Genomic DNA, 13,848 nt, shown 5'->3' on the forward strand with positions numbered 1-13,848 from the left:
TTACATGCCATGAGGGGTGTAGTTTGCAAAATAGTATGCCATTTGGTTTATTTTTCTGTTATGGCACCATAGGGGCTTCTCAAATGCGACATGCCCCCAAAAGACCATTTCAGCTAAATTGACTCTCCAAAATCCCATTGTCGCTCCTTCCCTTCTGAGCCCTGTAGTGCACCCGCAGAGTACTTTACGTTCACACATGAGGTATTTCCTTACTCGAGAGAAATTGGGTTACACATTTTGGGGGGATTTTCTCCTTTTACCCCTTGTGTAAATTGATAAATTGGGTCTACAAGAACATGTTAGTGTAGAAAATTGAGATTTTGAATTTTCTCCTTCATTTTGCTGCTATTCCTGGGAAACACCAAAAGGGTTAACAAACTTTCCGAATGTTATTTTGTATACTTTGAGGGGTGCCATTTTTATAATGGGTTAATTTGTGAATCCACTACCTAGATAGGTGGTTAATGTTATTAACTTGTGTATATTTATGTTTTTAAATGGTTATGGTATTTAGAATGCACTTACCTGTATGTTGCGGTCACCACGCCCCTTTTCTTTGTACGGACATAAATGTATTTCCACCTTCTATGGTAGCAGTACACCCTTTTTGGCCGGAAGAAGCGTCGGTCTGTGACGCCAAACTATTTGCCAGGGTAGTGTGCCCCCGCATCTTGAGAGCGGCTGCTCTCGCTCCCCACGTGTGTGACCGCTTTTAATTGTTCCACTTGCTGGTGTGAATAAACTGAAAGGACTGTTATAGTGCGTTTTTGGGGTGAGTGCTACTTCTTTCTTTTCTACTCAACACGGTTTTACTTTTGTTGCACGGTCACAGCAGTTCGAGCCATCCCGTACATATATCTGGCAAATTTGGACATAGTAGTGCCTGGTGTGAACTTTGCTCTCTATATAAACAGTGGACTTAATTCAGGGAGTATTTCTATTATTAAGGCCCCTCAAATCCACTTCAAAACTGAATTGGTCCCTGAAAAATTCTGATTTTGATAATTTTGTGAAAAATTGGAAAATTGCTGCAGAATTAATGTCTTCCAAAAGTAAAAACTTGTCAACTTTATGATGAAAGCATAAAGTAGACATATTGTATATGTGAATCAATATATAATTTATTTGGTATGTCTATTTCCCTTACAAGCAGAGAGCTTCAAAGTTAGAAAAATGCAAATTTTTACATTTTTCAAGAAATTTTCGAATGTTTCACCAAGAAATTATGCAAGTATCAACGGAAATTTACCACTATGTTAAAGTAGAATATGTCACGAAAAAATTATCTTGGAATCATATTCATAAGTCAAAGCATCCCAGAGTTATTAATGCTTAAAGTGACAGTGGCCAGATGTGCAAAAAATGCTCAGGTCCTTAAAGGAGTACTCTGGTGTAGAGTATTCCTGCTCTGTCCTGCCCGGGCTGCAAAATAAATGAAAATAAACCATCACTCACCTTCCTGGGTTCCTGCGGAGCACCACTACAGCTGATCGGTTCTCCGGTCCATCCTCTTCATACTTCCGGGTGTAACAAAGTGTCGCATGGCGCTCAGCCTATCACCGGCTGCCGCGATGTTCTGCCTCGGCCGGCGATAGGCTGAGCGCCATGTGACGCTTCGTTAGAAAGTATGAAGAGGAGGGACCGGAGAACCGATCAGCTGTAGTGGCGCTCCGCAGGAACCCAGGAAGGTGAGAGATGGTTTACTTTCATTTATTTTGCAGCCAGGGCAGGACGGAGCAGGAATACTCTGCACCAGAGTACTCCTTTAAGGTGACAATGGGCTGGGTCCTTAAGGGGTTAATATGATGGCTTTTAGTAAGTTTATGTTCACACAAGCAAAATAGGTCCCCCAAAAATTCCAAAAGACTTGTGGTTTCCAACTTTCATTGACTTCAATGGAAATATTTATAAAAAAAAAACAACATTGAAAAGAGCAGCACTGAAAGTAAAAGTGACTTATTTTTTGCACTGCTACTTCAATGCTGTATTTTCAGAATTCCCATTAAAGTGCATGAGGGCTAGAAACTGCACTTTTTCTTTATTAAAATTTTTTAGCTTATTTTGCACTTGTGAACATTGGTACTTTTACTACCAGTCAGCCATCTTCTGTGCAATATGCGGTACACAGCAACGTATGCCACCAGCTGTTCTGCACTATAGAGAGTGTCACCTACTGTTGGAGGCCTGAGTTGCTAGGCAACCATCTAGAAAGTACAGTACATCATGAATTAGGAAATATGAAGGGATTCTTACTAAATCATTATTCATTATGTACGGAATTTCGGATTTATAGCTATATTACCATTTACAAAAATGTGTATATGTAAAAAATGATTATGTATATGTGAATGCATGTGTATGTAATAGCCTGCAGATTTTCCATGTAAATAGTTTTGTTGTTTTTTTTGTTTTCTTTTTTTTTATTTCCCTACTGTTCATGGGACAGTACATCCTATATACAGTATATATACATGTGGAGCATGAAGTTACTGTGAGACCATCTTGGGAAAGCACATTTTACATTTGCACTCCGCTAATTCACAAGCTGCAGTAAAAACAGCTCCATTGACAAAATCATACAACACTTCCAGTCACAGCAAAGGCACAAAAAATAGAGTTACACCAGGTATGGATGAACAGTGAGACAGTCAACAAATGATGATGCATTGATAGGGGATACAGAAAACAAGGTGGGATTCATTGTCATTAACATTCAGTGTCTGTCATGGTGTTATTAGCTGGAGCTGAATTTTAACTATTGGAGCATTTTACCAACAAGCAGTGTTATGTCACATTGATCTAAAATGCAAAACTTCAGTTTCTTTTTATTCACCAATAACATTGTTGTTCTTAAAGAAAACTGATGTGTCAGAAATACATTATAAATATGGTGCACATCATTAAAATATATCAAATATAAAACAAACAAAAAAACAACTTAAAAGGCTAGAGAAACACCAGCAAAGAGCTAATATCTCAGATACCATATATACTCGAGTATAAGCCGAGTTTTTCAGCACAATTTTTCGTGCTGAAAACGCCCCCCTCGGCTTATACTCGAGTGAACTCTCTGCCTGTCAATCCCTTCTCAGTGGTCTTCAACCTGCGGACCTCCAGATGTTGCAAAACTACAACTCCCAGCATGCCTGTCTCCCAGCATGCCCGGACTAGTGACGTTGCCTTGACGACGACGCACAGGGACGTTCATGCGCAGGCTGCGAATGAACGTCCCTGTTTGGCGGCGTCAAGGCAACGTTACTAGTCCGGAGCAGGCCCGGAGCGCGGAGAAGAGGCCCCCCCCCCCCGGTGAAAATGGACAGCCTGGAATGACTAACTCTCCCCACCGGACGGTCCCTGCAGCACAGATGGCCCGGACCAGCTCACCCTTCCTTCCCACCGAGGGGAGGTGAGTAGAAAACTAAAGGGGGGGGGGGGTCTGGATGATGACGAAGGCCGCAGTGGTCTTCAACCTGCGGACCTCCAGAGGTTTCAAAACTACAACTCCCAGCATGCCCGGACAGACGATTTGTTTTGCAACATCTGGAGGTCCGCAGGTTGAAGACCACTGAGAAGGGATTGACAGGCGGAGAGTTTTGAAACCTCTGGAGGTCCGTAGGTTGAAGACCACTGCGGCCTTCGTCATCATCCAGATGATCAAGGGGGGGGGGCCCTTTAGTTTTCTACTCACCTCCCCTCGGTGGGAAGGAAGGGTGAGCTGGTACGGGCTATCTGTGCTGCAGGGACTGTCCGGTGGGGAGGGTTAGTCGTTCCGGGCTGTCCATTTTCTTCTCAGCGCTCCGGGCCTGCTCCGGACTAGTAACATTGCCTTGACGCCGCCGCACAGGGACGTTCATTCGCAGCCTGCGCATGAACGTCCCTGTGTGTTGTCGTCAAGAAAACGTCACTAGCTCGGGCATGCTGGGAGACAGGCATGCTGGGAGTTCTAGTTTTGCAACGTCTGGAGGTCCGCAGGTTGAAGACCACTGCTGAAGAGATTGACAGGTGGTGATGATAAAGGGGGGAGGGATGATGATGGGGGTCTGGTTGATGACAGGGGGGGATGATGTATTTCCTACCCTAGGCTTATAGTCGAGTCAATAACTTTTCCTGGGTTTTTGGGGTGAAATTAGGGGCCTTGGCTTATATTCGGGTTGGCTTATTCTCGAGTATATACGGTATATTACTATACAGTAACAGGCACATACAGTATACAATATGATTCAAAGCATCTCAGTCAAATATTAAAAGAGCAGAACACTGTGCTAAGTCAGCTTACCCCCAATCATGGCACAGAGGTCCAATTCAGCGTAAAGTTTATTACAATGTTATTACAGTAGTGTTTAAATTAAAATATTAATTTTTTCTGTGTACCCCCTACTGTAAATGAAAAAATATATTAGGCCGCAGTAATTGTTTCCAGCAGGTCATGAACATTTTTCATTAAAATATGAAATTTATTAAGGTATAAGCGTTATGAAATATTGCGACTATTTCTCATACTGCTCATACTAAATCTGGGTACTATAGTATAGTCTGGCATAATAAGAATGTTTACTTAACCCCTCAGCGCCATGTGACATTTAAACTGCTGTTGCCAGTTAGTAAACGCTATGGGGGAGATTTATCAAAACCTGTGCAAAGGAAAAGTTGCCCAGTTGCCCATAGCAACCAATCAGCTTGATTCTTTCATTTTTAACAAGGCCTCTGCAAAATGAAAGAAGCGATCTGATTGGTTGCTATGGGCAACTGGGCAACTTTTCCTTTGCACAGGTTTTAATAAATCTCCCCCTATGTGTTGTACATTTCTGATGGGTGGGATGAAGTAAGCTTAGGAGCGGAACCCACACCATCCACAGTGGGTTCAGATGCATACCTATAGCCTACTTTTGCTAGTGATAATTCAGATCCTGGCAATTTAAGTGGGCACTTTCATGTAAAATAAAAAACTTTTGACATGTCCTAGAGATATTTTAAAGTTTTAATTGATCAGGGTTTTAGTGCCGAGACCCTCACCGATCAAGGGAATTAGCAGGAAGAAGCATGCGTTAATCCGATTTACTTCCTTTGTTATGCAGCTCTATTATAAGTCTATGGGGCAATGAGGCAATGATGACTGAGAGCCAGGGAGTAAATGTGGTACCATGCATTTATTTCTACTCGTTCTCCTGATTGGTGGAGGTCTCAACACTGAGACCCCAATTGCTTAAAATTTTAACATGCCACTAACAAAAAAAGTTTTGAAGTGACAGTGCCCAGTTAAACTATAAGATGCTGTGGTCAATAGTGATTTTGACACCTGTCATCTTATTGCTCCTCCTAGAAGTAATTGCAGGGTGCTGATCAATTTTCATGGCAGCCAGGGGTCCCCAAGTATCTAACCTTGCCATAGGTATGGCCAAAAAAGATTGTAGCCAGTTTCACACGGACAGAAATAATCAAGTGCAATATACAAGTATTTCAGAGTATTGTATAATGCATCAGAGGATCGTGTGATCAAATACCCTATTGGGACTTTTATTTGTAGACCTAAACAAGCTTCTGCGTTTTGTTTCCTTTATTGTAAAATTTTTTGAATAAAAATATTTCATAGGTGCATTTATGTTTTTGCTACAGATCCGAACCATTTCAACAAAAAGTCCAAACTTTGAAGTTAAATGGTTACTCTCATTAAAACTAATTTTTGCTATTGCACTTTTTATGGTAAATAAAAATATTTCTAATGTACTTTGTTTAAAAATAATGAAGTTTTCTATGTTTTATTTGTGCTTAAAAAAAGCTCAAGAGCACATTTTCCCCCATCTCATACACAGACTTTGGACCAAAGTCCAAACACAGGAAGTGCAGCCTGAGGGGGGGGGGGGTGTCCAGCCTCATTTAATCATAGCTCCTCTCACACTTAACTGCCATATGCTGTTTGTTGGATACCCCCCCCCCCCCCCCAGCACTCCAAGCTGCACTTCCTGTGTTTGGGCTTCGGTCCAAAGTGTGTGCATGAGATGGGGGGAAATGTGCTCTTGAGCTTTTTTAAACATAAATAAAACATAGAAAACTTCATTTTTTTTAAACAAAATATATTAGAAATATTTTTTATTTACCATAAGTATGGAGTGCAATAGCAAAAATTTATTTTAATGAGAGTGACCCTTTAATGGGTAAATACTCAACAAATCAGTAGTGTTTCTACAGCTTAAAAGGAAATCCACATCACAGGTCAATTTTTACACAGATACCCTTTACAGAGGTCTTAACCTTTTTATGACCTGGCGGATTGTAATTTATGGCTTGCGTCTTTTTCCTCCTCAGCTTCAGCTTCTTCTTTTTTTATTTTTCCACTGAAAAAGTTGTACAGTAACCCCCCGACATGCGATGGCCCCGACATATGATCAAATCGACATATGGTGGCCTCTCAGAGGCCATGGCATGTCGATGTCAGCATCGACATACGATGCTTTTATATGTCGGGGCTATCGCATTAACTGCTATCCGGCAGCACAAAATGCTTAAGCTGCTGTCGGATAGCAGTGTAATGTGCCGCAGCAGGTTCACTTACCTATCCCTGCTGCTCCGGGTCCTCTCCGGGGTCAGGGCCTCGCTTTCCGGCATCGTTATTACGTAGCTGCGCACACCGTCCCGACGCAACAACGTAATAATGTCACCAGAAAGCGAGGCCCGGACACCGGTGAAGATGCGGAAGACGCCGGAGGACCCAGAAGAAGACGCCGGAGCAGCGTGACCCCATCGGGAGCCCCTGGGAGACCATCGGGAGCGGTGAGGACGCGGTCCGCAGCGGCGGGGATAGGTGAGTATTTAACCCCTTAAGGACGCAGGACGTAAATGTACGTCCTGGTGAGGTGGTACTTAACGCACCAGGACGTACATTTACGTCCTATGCATAACCGCGGGCATCGGAGCGATGCCCGTGTCATGCGCGGCTGATCCCGGCTGCTGATCGCAGCCAGGGACCCGCCGGCAATGGCCGACGCCCGCGATCTTGCGGGCGTCCGCCATTAACCCCTCAGGTGCCGGGATCAATACAGATCCCGGCATCTGCGGCAGTTCGCGATTAAAATGAACGATCGGATCGCCCGCAGCGCTGCTGCGGGGATCCGATCATTCATAACGCCGCACGGAGGTCCCCTCACCTTCCTCCGTGCGGCTCCCGGCGTCTCCTGCTCTGGTCTGTGATCGAGCAGACCAGAGCAGGAGATGACCGATAATACTGATCTGTTTTATGTCCTATACATAGAACAGATCAGTATTAGCAATCATGGTATTGCTATGAATAGTCCCCTATGGGGACTATTCAAGTGTAAAAAAAAATGTAAAAAAATGTAAAAGTAAAAGTAAAAAAAAAGTGAAAAATCCCCTCCCCCAATAAAAAAGTAAAACGTCCGTTTTTTCCTATTTTACCCCCAAAAAGCGTAAAAAACATTTTTTATAGACATATTTGGTATCGCCGCGTGCGTAAATGTCCGAACTATTAAAATAAAATGTTAATGATCCCGTACGGTTAACGGCGTGAACGAAAAAAAATTTAAAAAGTCCAAAATTCCTACTTTTTTAATACATTTTATTAAAAAAAAATTATAAAAAATGTATTAAAAGTTTTTTATATACAAATGTGGTATAAAAAAAAAGTACAGATCATGGCGCAAAAAATGAGCCCCCATACTGCCGCTTATACGGAAAAATAAAAAAGTTATAGGTCATCAAAATAAAGGGATTATAAACGTACTAATTTGGTTAAAAAGTTTGTGATTTTTTTAAGCGCAACAATAATATAAAAGTATATAATAATGGGTATCATTTTAATCGTATTGACCCTCAGAATAAAGAACACATGTCATTTTTACCAGAAATTGTACGGCGTGAAAACAAAACCTTCCAAAATTAGCAAAATTGCGTTTTTCGTTTTAATTTCCCCACAAAAATAGTGTTTTTTGGTTGCGCCATACATTTTATTATATAATGAGTGATGTCAATACAATGGACAACTGGTCGCGTAAAAAACAAGCCCTCATACTAGTCTGTGGATGAAAATATAAAAGAGTTATGATTTTTAGAAGGCGAGGAGGAAAAAATGAAAACGTAAAAATTAAATTGTCTGAGTCCTTAAGGCCAAAATGGGCTGAGTCCTTAAGGGGTTAATGCACTTTTACATTGCACGAACCCCTCAACATACGATGGATTCGACAAAGGATGGGTCGTTTGGAACGAATTACCATCGTATGTTGAGGGACCACTGTATTAGGGCTTATTTTTATGTGGAACAAGCTTTTTATATTTTATTTTTTTATCACATGGTAGATAGCTTATATAGATCAATATAATGCTATTGCATTACATTGATCCATGTAATCAGTGCTCGATTGTTAAGGGCAGCCTTCAATAATCACTGATTCAGGGAAGCCTAGGTGAGCACAGGAAGGAATCCAAAGAGAAAAAATAAGGTGGACAGCACTTCCTGTAAATCAGGTGGCAGATAACGGGTGGACTATCTTAGTAAATACTTGAGCTCGTGCGTATCACCCCTGCAGTGGGGTAGCTTGGGAGCTGACCTGATGTCAATGCTTCAAACTGGTATCCGCGGCGGGAAACCTTAAAGGCAAATCAAACAGGAAACTAAGGAAAATGGTGCTCAGGATGTGGCGCTGGTAAAGCTGGATTCCCAGAGAAGCTCACAGGAAAAGTATCAATAAGTTTTATTGACACCGGAATAAAACAAAAAAGAGGTATATAAAATGGTATGCGTTTCGAGGGTGAACCCCTCTTCTTCAGATTGGCATATAGATCTGTATCTGTCGACTCACGAGCCCATGCCATATTCCCTTGCCCAACCTACAACAGATATCTAAATCATGGGTCAAGAGGTTAAAATTAAATTCACACAGCTGGTACAATAATCTTGCAAATCTGCAGTATGTCCAACAAGTGCAAAAGCACTCTGAGGCTTTTTTCTACTGTTTTTTGCGCTGAAAAAACCCACAAAAAACTGGCCTGTTATTTTGTACCCCAAAGAAAGTTTTTGAGGCTGTTTTTCTAAAATAATGGGTTTTATTCTTTTTTCTGATTTGTTTTCATTTTTGTTTTGTTTTGTTTTGTTTTTTGGCTTATTTTTAACAACTTTATTTTTTGTTGTTTAAAAAAAAGAGATCTTTAGACCTTTTGGAACTTCAGCAAAAGCTATAATCCAAAAAAGTAAGTTTTCTTTTAGGCCTTTTTTTTTTTTTTTTTAGATATTTTTGTTCCAAAATTCTTCCTGAATTACATATGCCAAAGTATGCAAATATATGGCTGTATTTTGCCACATAATGGACCAAAAAAAAAAGGCTGCAGTATTTAATTTTACAGCCATAAAAATAAAAAAAATAAAAAATTGTGGCCTCAAAATTGAACCATGTGTGCATGTTCAAATGACTGTATTCCACAATTCCTCACAAAGTCTCTTTGCTGAATGGAATTGTTTAATTCTGCTAAAATCCCATGAAACAGTGGAATCCCATTGAAATAAATGGGCAATAAATTTCGGCTGAATTTCCAGCAGAATTCTTCTGCGGAATTCCACGCAGAAATTCCGCCATTTGAACATGGCCTGATGGCAAATGCTAAATAGATACACTGAGGCAGTCAGTATGGTGCAGTGTTGCCTCATTGCAAGACATGGCCATTATATGGCAGAACTGAACAATAAAGATCTGAAGCATGGCTGTGTGAATGGACCCTTACAGATAATAACCCAGGGAAAATAATAGGAATAAAAAGTAATTAAAAGCCTGTGCTTCCGAGTGAACATGATTCTTTAGGTAAATAAGCAATTAACTTCTCATCATACTTTGGGTCATGTATAAAACTGCAGACCCTTGAACATGACCCTTGCTGCTCAGAACAATTTGCTCCGCTCCTGAACTACTGACTTAATTTACCGTTCCTGTTACCTGTGCCGAGAGGATTCACTGACTACAATGATGGCATACACAATCAATTCATTAACTCGGCTCAGGCAATTAGAGGAGTAAATTACATGGGAAATTTCTGAGCCGATAGCTTTGTACCTTTTGGAAGAGGTTGTGTTGGATGATCTAAAAACACAAGGCTTATCTACCAGGGCGAGGAGCCCTAAAGAGCTGCAGACAGTAATCTTAGATTTGTCCTACATGTTGTCTATGGTCTTGCAGGCAGTACCAGCACAATTAGCCAGGGTGGTCCATATCCGATATACCTTGTATATATATATTTTTTTTACTTAGATATACTATACCCAATGAATACCTGTAGTGGGGACAGGGTCTGATGTACTTGGTAACAATCTCTGTACAGCATTGCAGAACATGTTGGAGCTATGTAAAAATAAATAAATAAACACATAAATAAATAAACAAATAAACAGATACATAAAAATATAATGCACATGTATAGATTGTTGTTAGCAGCTTTGTTCCCAGGTGTATATCTACAGCAGGTAGCAGTCACACTCATGCTCTGGTGGTTGAAGAAGGCACAAGTATTATGAACTCTTTGTAGTAGGTGCATGGCCCTATTACAATTTTTGCACACTTTGCAATGTTTCTCCAGAGCTGGAAGTTATGCGCCTGCCCTGTGTCTTACCTTTTGTCTGTGGCTTTAAATGAACACAGGGGAAAATATATTAAAGAGTTTATCAGTATTGAAAAAAAAAAAAAAAAACAGTGCCACACCTGATCTCAGGTTGTGTGTGGTATTACCTTTTGGTTTTTTCATTTCAATGGAACTGAGCTGCAATACAACACACAAACTGCGGACAAGACTGCACTGTTTCTGAAAGAAAGCAGCTATGTGTTTTTCTAAACCCAGATAATCCCTTTAACTACTTTGGGACAGTTTTCTGGCAAAAAAAAAAGTCACAAATGCATTTGGAATAAAGTTTTGGTATTACTCTTGCTATTTTGCATATTTCTCATAAGTTTTTAAAAGGGATAAGTGGATGGAGTTCAGTGGGTGGAGCATAATTTTGGCCAAAATGGGTGTCACTCATTGCTGGCTTAGATTGGCTTCAAAGCATACTTTGCAATAAGCCCAAAATTTCATATGTCAGTCTTAAAACACGGTGGGGGGAGGGGGGGGGATAAAAAATGTACTCATTTTTGGAAATGAATTTTTAAGCATGTGGCTTGCATTTTGGACTAGACACACACCGTACTAGATATAAGGTGAACTTTAATGCATGCATGTTAAATTGGCATGAAGCGCACCTTTTTTTTTTCCTTTGCATAATGATTTTTACTTGCTTTATGATTTTGTGCACCATTTTTTGTAATCATTCCTGAAAAGCAGGTTGTTTCCCATGAACTACATGAACTGTTTTTATGTTATAAAATATTAAATCTTGTGCACAATAGGAGGGATATATCAAGACATTTAGAATGCCTTTTTTGTCTATGTTTGTCGCAAAAAATGTCACATAATGAGTCTGTGCATTTTTCTGTGCTACAATTGCTTTAGAAACGCTTCGAAAATTTACCCATGATTTTTACCCATTTAGAGCAATTTGTGCAGTGGACAAAGAATTTGCAAAGTGCGACTTTTGTAATGTCACAAAATTGATGCACAATCTAAGAAATTTACGGTTTCTCAGGTCATGTCAGCCCTGCCCTACATTTTCTATGTGACTTTTCATTTAGGGTATTTGCGACTTTTCGCACAAAAGTTGCACACCTGCACAAAATCTTCGACTTTTCGAAGTTGCATCAGTGAAATTTATCAAAGTCCGAGCACCGTTTAATAAATTTGGCACACGTCCAATACTTAAGTGCTCTAAAACAGTTAAGAATTCACACCACTCTGTGTAAATGCCCCCAAATGTCTCTGAGCAATAAATCTTACAAATTTGCAGCTAAAACATGATAATTTCACACTGCCATTTGTTGGTGTAAACCGCACAAAAAAAATAATTAAACCTATTAAAATGTCTTACAGCTTCATTTGCAAAAAAAAAGATGACACACCCACTTGGTGAGTACAGTCGAGTCTGGTGCAGAGAAATTTAGTGGAAAACGTTAAAACATCATTTTTGCGCAAAGCATATAAGCTTGTAAAAATCGTGACACAGATAGAGTTCACTCATTCCCTCCAGTATGCTGAAATACATTTCTCACAAGTGACAGTTGGGGTCATGACAGTGACAGTTGGGAAGGTGGCAGTGGCAGGTGGTACTGTGTTGGTGACAGTTAGGCAGTGGACGTGACATCTGGCGTGGTAGCAGTCAGAGTTGGGGCAGCGGCTATGACAATTGGGGCATTGGCAGTGACAAATTGGTTGGTGGCAGTGTCAGTTGTGGTGAGTGACAGTTGGGGTGGTGGCAGTGACAGGTGGCACGGCGGTGGGGACAGTTATGACATTGACAGTTTGGGTGGTTGTAGTTAGAGATGAGCGAATCGAATCTGATGAATCCGAATTCGTTACGAATTTCAGGAAAAATTTGATTCTGATCGAATACGAACTTCGCCGCAATTCGATCGCACAAATTGCTTTATTAAACTCAATTTTCCTGCGTTCTAGGCTGTTTTAGACCTAAGATGGTTGCTCCACATGTCAGTACATGGGGCAAGGCACCATGGGAGGGCGGGAAGCTGGAGCGGGAATCAAGGTAGGCGGGCTGACCCTGAATCACATGTCAGATGCAGCCTATCAGTGTTCACTGATCCCTGTGATGTCACAGCCCTATACAATCGGCGACCATCTTCCCTCTGGTCATTTCTTCTATGCACGAGATAGGGAAAGGAAGTGACTGCACGTCTGTGTGCTGATCGCATACAACGGCGTTCTACAGCATCCGACCGCTACGAGTAGCGGTGACATCAGCATTAGGGAAAGACACAGGGCACAGTGTTTCTGCTGTTCTGACCGAGAATGATTCTAGCAAAACCTTGTATTCTTGTTACTCCATATAGCAGGCATAGAAGTGCTGCATAGCAGTCACCTGTGTCATAGATCTCACAGCTGTTTTACCTGTATGGAGCTAATACAGCTCCTGTATGGAGCTAATCTAATCTCCTCTTTTTTCAGTCCAATAGAGTTTTTTCTGTTGCTCCACAAATCTGATTCTCACAATTGTGTGACAGAATGCAATTTAGGGTTTAATCCCTGTAGAAAAAAAATTCTGTGGTGCTGCCCAGTTGGGCCGGGAGCAGTCCCCGTAATTCCATTGCCTTTGTCCTATGCTGTTCCCTCTCCCAAAGAAGTATTTCATGCTTTGGGTTCAGCTCCACTATTTAGTGAGGACAATGTAACAGAGGACAGTCAGCATGTAATGGGCAGCCAAGAATGGCGGGCAAGTATTGATGCGGAGAGTGACGTGGGAGGCGGTGTTTCAATTGTTCAGGGTTCTGAGGCAGACACTGTTGTGGAACACGAGGAGGACATCAGTGACGTGCACACATCTTTTGATGATGATTGCATTTGGGAGCAGGGTGCAGAAGCCGGGGCTTCATCATTATCAGGAGAAGAGATTTGCTCTTTGTCTATGAGGCAGCAAAGCGGTAGCACAGTTGGCAATCAGCGTGGTGGTGGCAGTAGTGGAAATTCAGGAGCCAAACGTGCCAGGGGGAGACCACCTGCTTCGCGGCAAGCTACCATTCAGGGAGGTAGTGGAACAGGGGTTCCTGGAGATGGCGCCAATAGCGGTGAAATAGTGCGAACTGCAGGTGGGAAAATCAGCTACTCTGCGGTGTGGTTGTTCTTCATAAAGAATCCGGAGGACCTTAGCGTAGTCACATGCAAAATCTGTGGGAAGAAAGTGAAGCGTGGCCAGGGTCCCAATCTCGGCACCACGGCCCTGCATCAACACATGATTCGCCACCATAAAGCGGCCTG

The sequence above is a fragment of the Hyla sarda genome, chromosome 1 (genome assembly GCF_029499605.1).
Source record: "Hyla sarda isolate aHylSar1 chromosome 1, aHylSar1.hap1, whole genome shotgun sequence".
Classification (NCBI taxonomy): domain Eukaryota; kingdom Metazoa; phylum Chordata; class Amphibia; order Anura; family Hylidae; genus Hyla; species Hyla sarda.